Here is a 6054-nt window from a genome sequence, read left to right on the forward strand (position 1 = left end):
AACTGCCCCCACTGCGTAATCACTGGCATCACACATAAACTCAAAAGGCAATTCCCAATTCGGAGCTATCACAATTAGAGCATAAATAAGCTTTTCTTTCAAGAAATTGAACGCCCTCAAACATTCGTCATTAAAATCAAAGACAACTCCATTCATAAGCAGATTCGAGAGAGGCTTAGACACCTTTGAGAAGTCTTTGATGAATCTTCGATAGAACCCAGCGTGACCAAGAAAACTTCTAACTCCTTTGACTGAAACTGGTGGAGGCAGCTTTTCAATGGTAGAAATTTTTGCTCTATCTACCTCAATTCCCTCACTTGAAATTTTATGGCCAAGAACAATCCCCTCTTTCACCATAAAATGGCATTTCTCCCAATTCAACACTAGATTAGCCATCTCACAACGACGCAGCACGTTCTCCAAATTACCCAAACAAAGGTCGAATGAGGAGCCAAAAACAGAGAAATCATCCATGAAAATCTCAATACACCTGTCTACCATGTCTGAAAATATGGCCATCATGCACCTTTGAAATGTTGCAGGGGCATTGCATAGTCCAAATGGCATTCTCCTGAAAGCAAATGTGCCATAAGGACATGTGAAGGTTGTTTTCTCTTGATCCTCTGGTGCAATAGCGATCTGATGATACCCAGAATACCCATCCAAGAAACAGTAGTAGCTATGGCCTGTCAATCTACCAAGCATCTGATCAAGGAAAGGCAAAGGAAAATGATCCTTCCTTGTTGCCTTATTGAGCTTGCGATAGTCTATACAAATCCGCCACCCCGTTACCGTCCTTGTTGGAATGAGTTCATTGTTCTCATTTTTCACTACAGTCATTCCACCCTTCTTGGGTACCACTTGTACAGGGCTCACCCATGCACTATCAGAAATTGGGTAGATCACCCCAACATCCAACCATTTAAGAATCTGCTCCAATACTACATCCTTCATGGCTGGATTGAGTCTTCTCTGAGCCTCTATGGATGGCTTGCTATTCTCCTCCAATAAGATTTTATGCATCACTGTCGCTGGGCTTATTCCTCTAATATCTGCCAAGGTCCACCCAATGGCCAATTTATGCTCCCTTAAAACCCTCAACAGCTTCTCCAATTCTATCTTTGACAGGTCAGCTGACACAATGACCGGTAAAGTTTCATTCTCTCCCAAATAAGCATATTTCAAGTGATCTGGGAGGACCTTTAATTCCAACGGTGGTGGCTGCTGGATGGAGGTTAGCGGTTTATCAGTCGCATCTGCTAATTCTTGAAACTTCTTCCAATATGGTTGGAACGAGTTGATCCAGTTGACACATTCTCTGATCTCAGCATCCTCATCATCATCGCCCTCATCACCCAATAATACTGCCTCTAAGGCATCTCTGCTCATCCTTCTCTTGGAGACTGCCTTTTCTATCATATCCACACTAAAGCAACTGTCACTAGCCACCGGATACTTCATAGACTTGAAGACATTAAAGACCACCTCATCTCCTTGAACTCTAAGCTTAAGCTCTCCTTTGTGAACATCAATAAGAGCTTGGCCTGTGGCTAGAAATGGCCTCCCAAGAATAATGGGGACATCTGTGTCCTCCTCCATGTCCAGAACAATAAAGTCAGCAGGAAATATGAACTTATCCACCTTCACAAGAACATCCTCAATAATACCTCGTGGATGTGTTAACGATCGATCTGCGAGCTGTAAAGTGACAGTTGTTGGTTTTGCCTCCCCCAAACCAAGTCTTTTAAACACAGATAAGGGCATCAGATTGATACTTACCCCCAGATCACATAAGGCGTGCTTGCATTCAAACTTGCCAATGGTGCAAGGTATGGTGAAACTCCCCGGATCTCTCAGCTTTTGGGGTAACTTCCTTTGTAAAATAGCGATGCACTCTTCAGTGAGTGCTACAGTCTCATAGTCCTCCATTCTCCTTTTCTTTGACAAAATCTCCTTCATGAACTTAACATAACTGGGCATCTGCTCCAAGGCCTCAGCAAAAGGAATGTTTATGTGCAGCTTTTTAAACACCTCAAGAAACTTAGAAAACTGTTTTTCAAGGGTAGTCTTTCTAAGCCTCTGAGGGTATGGAACTCTAACTGGTTGTTCAATAACAACTGGCGAACTCTGTTCTAACTTCGGATGGTCTTCAGTAACCCTTTCTGACTCAGACTGTTCACCCATCTCTTTATTCTGAACCACTGCCTGTGGAGGTCTAGGGTGCTCAGTTTGCTTCCCACTCCTCAGAGTAATTGCCTGAACTTGCTCCTTGGGGTTGACTTTAGTATTACTAGGCAAGTTTCCCTGGGGTCTGTTATTGAACATATTGGCCAACTGCCCAACCTGTGTCTCAAGGTTTCGAATAGAGGATCTGGTCTCAGTCATAAATTGAGTCTGAGTATTAGTAAGAGTCAACAAGGCAGCTTGCAGTTCATTAGGTCTCTCAGGTTGAGGCATTGATTGTTGAGGCCTAGGCTGCAGTGATGACGAAGCTTGATTCATAGGTGGCTGAGGCATGTTATTCTGAAACTGGCCCTGAAACTGAGGTTGTTGGCCTTGATTATTCTTCCACGAAAAATTTGGATGATTTCGCCACCCTGGATTATAGTTGTTGGAGAATGGATTATTGAGTGGCCTCTGAAAATTTCCCACCGCCTGAACTTGAGCATGATCCATTGGGGTGTTATTCATACAAATAGGGCACTGATCGACAAAATGAGCACCACCACACATTTCACACCTCACTGCCATCTGAACCGCATTAGCAGATACACTGCTCTGTTGCAACTGCTTGGTCAAAGAGGCTACTTGCAGTGTTAAAGCAGTAATTGCATCTAGCTCGTGCACCCCAACTATCTTTCTGACTCTTGATGATCTCTCCTCAGACCACTGATGGTTGTTTGTAGCCATGTCCTCCAGCAGCTCATAAGCACCAGTTGCGCTCTTGCTCATAAAAGTGCCACCCGCTGCAGCATCAATAATGGTTCTGGTTTTCGGACATAAACCATTGTAGAAATTCTGTACTAGCATCCACTGTTCAATGCCATGATGAGGACATCTTCTCAGGAGTTCCTTACACCTTTCCCACACCTCATACAATGACTCTCCGTCATTCTGGAAAAAGTTATTTATCTCTCCCCTCAATTTAGCAGCCTTGGACGGAGGGAAGAATTTGGACAAAAATTTCTGAGCTAGATCTTGCCAGGTGACAATAGAGTTTGGCTGCAGAGAGTTCAGCCAAATTTTTGCTCTGTCCCTTAGAGAAAATGGGAAAAGTCTGAGCTTGATTGCGTCATCACTCACTCCATTGTATCTGAAGGTCCCACATAACTCCAGAAAATTGGACAAATGGGTGTGAGGATCTTCAGAGGGTAACCCATTGAATTGCACAGAAGACTGCACCATTTGTAGAATAGCGGGCTTTATTTCAAAGTTGTTGGCCTCTACAGTTGGTGGGCGTATACTATTTTGTACTCCCGTCAGAGTGGGTAGCACATAATCTCGCAGGCTCCTCTCAGCATTGGGTTGAGCCTGAACCCCTCGTACAACCCCAGGAGTTTGAACATTCCTGCCATCCCCTTCATTCTGTGCCATCTTTACAGATTTATGGGCCTCTCTCTTCTTCTTTCTGATTTTATTGCAAGACTTCTCAATCTCAGGATTCAGAGGAACAAGTGTGTCCTTTCCTTCTCAGCCACGCATATACCAAAATTCACCTGAGATAGACAAATTAAGCAACTAAACAGATTAGAAACAAGAGAAATTAAAATCAAATTAGAATAAAAATTAAATAGACTGATATTGATAATTATTTTCAGTCCCCGGCAACGGCGCCAAAAACTTGTTGCGAAATTTATAGCTATGCAAGTGCACACAGTCGCAAACTTGTAATAAAATGGTAAAACCAAGTATCGTCCTCAAGGACTGATTTATCAATTACCAATCAATTAATCCTTTAATTCTATTTGATTAAACAATTATCAGAGAGTTTAAACTAAGAAAAATACTAACGAAGCGCAGTGAAGAATTAAACAAATTAACAAAGAAAATACAATTAGGACAATTATGATTCTCTATTTTTCCACCCTGTTATTTCCTAATGCAAGCATCTATATCTCCTTCTCTCTATTCAAGAATAAGTTGCAACAACAATTCATAATCTGGTCAAGACTTATGAAATTCAATCTAAATGACAACTTCCTATATTTCTATGGTAAGTTGAATCATGTAGAGGGCATTAGCCACACAACTCAGAAAATAAGCAAATAGCCTAGATACTTTCGTTCTAAATTAAATTTGCATCCAAACAATCAAAGCATATCAAATTTCACTTTTCAGATTTTAATTTGATTCATAAAATAGCAATTAGAGGTGATCAATCAATAATCGCACAATTAACATAGATTGCAAGGAATTGAAAGAGATGAAGAAGAATATCAATTTTGCATTAAACCATAACAAGGGTTTCCAAAAGATTCACATAAAAGCCCTAAAAGAAAATTTAGCCTATGATCTTCATTCTAGCAATAAGATAATTCAATTACAAACATGAAAATTGACAGAAAAAGATGATGAAAACTCAGAGACGAATCCTCCAATATGATGATCTTACTCCAGCCGTCGTTATCCACTTTAGCCCTCTTTCAGTCGCCTATATGATTCCAAAAAAACCCTACTGAAAGTTCCCTCTGGAAAAGAATGAATTGCCCATCAAAAATAACCAATTATGCCATAATTCGCGAAACCAGCGCTGTAGCGCTAAACTCAGAAACTATACGGGGGAAAAAACTGGGCACCAGCGCTGTAGCGCTCTTTTGATAGCGCTATAGCGCTAAAGTCAGGAACAATCTTCCTGAAAACTGCGTCCAAGCGCTGTAGCGCTGATGTTGTAGCGCTGTAGCGCTTAAGTCAGTGCCGAACCTCTTTAAGATCTCTTCCTAGCGCTACGGCGCTCCCAAGGTAGCGCTGTAGCGCTACTTACAGAACCACCCAAAAGTCACAAATCCGTCTCAATTTCATTCCATTTTCGCTCCTTTTCAATATTTGCATCACTTAACATCAATAACCCTGAAACAAGAACAAACAAGCATAAATCCGAAATAAAACAACCCTAACTAATGAAAAATAGCCTAAAAACTAGAACCATAAACGAGCCTAAAACTTGTTTATCAGATAGGAGGGCACGAGGTGCATTTGGTGGCCGTCAGGGCAGAGGTGAGAACTGGAGGATTTTTCCAATGTGTCCTCGGTGCAGAAGACGACATCAGGGAGAGTGCAGAATCAGGGCCTGCTTTACTTGTGGGAGTGTCAATCATCTGAAGAGGGATTGTCCACATGCCAGAAAAGAGGAGCTGAAGCAGGGTGACAGCCTCGCTCCTGCCAGAGTGTTCACCTTGACTCAAACTGAGGCGGAGGCTAGCCCCTCGGTTGTGATAGATCAGATTTCTAGCGCTGGGTCTTCTTATACTGCATTGATTGATTCGGGAGCTACTCATTCATTTGTGTCTGCTAGAGTGATAGATCAGCTGTGTAGACCTAGTGTTTTGTATGCTAGGGGTTTTTAGACTTTGTTGCCAACTGGGGAACTGGTAGTCTCTAGGAGATGGATTAGAGCATTGCCTATTGAGATAGACGGTAGGGAATTGTCTGTGGATCTGATTGAGTTAGAGATGGATGACTTCGATATGATCCTAGGGATGGATTAGTTATCGAAGTGCGGGGCGACGATTGACTGCAAGCGCGGGATGGTGACTTTTGAGTCAGAAGGGGAGGTACCCTTTGTATTTGTGGGGACAAATGGACCGGGGGTACCTATGATTTCAGCACTGAAGGCTAGAGACTTGAAGCTAGAAGGTTGCATAGGATTCCTAGCAAACATTGTGGATACCTCTAGCGTTGTGTCGGTTGGACCGAGTGAGACCAGACTGGTATGTGAGTTTCCAGATTTATTTCCAGCAGATTTGCCAGGGTTTCTGCCACATCGAGAGAACGCGTTTGTTATAGAGCTGGTGCCAGGGGCGGAACCAGTATCCAGGATACCTTAAAGAATGGCTC

At 42.5% G+C, this 6054-nt stretch overlaps 1 non-coding gene across 1 annotated transcript; it reads left to right on the plus strand.

Annotated features, from left to right (window-relative positions):
• The first annotated feature begins 3040 nt into the window (after positions 1-3040).
• LOC133820187 (small nucleolar RNA R71) lies at positions 3041-3147 on the plus strand. Its single transcript, XR_009886616.1, has one exon. It is a non-coding gene; the product is annotated as a small nucleolar RNA R71 (small nucleolar RNA).
• Positions 3148-6054: the final 2907 nt, after the last annotated feature.

Source organism: Humulus lupulus, chromosome 2, assembly GCF_963169125.1.
Source record: "Humulus lupulus chromosome 2, drHumLupu1.1, whole genome shotgun sequence".
Lineage (NCBI taxonomy): Eukaryota > Viridiplantae > Streptophyta > Magnoliopsida > Rosales > Cannabaceae > Humulus > Humulus lupulus.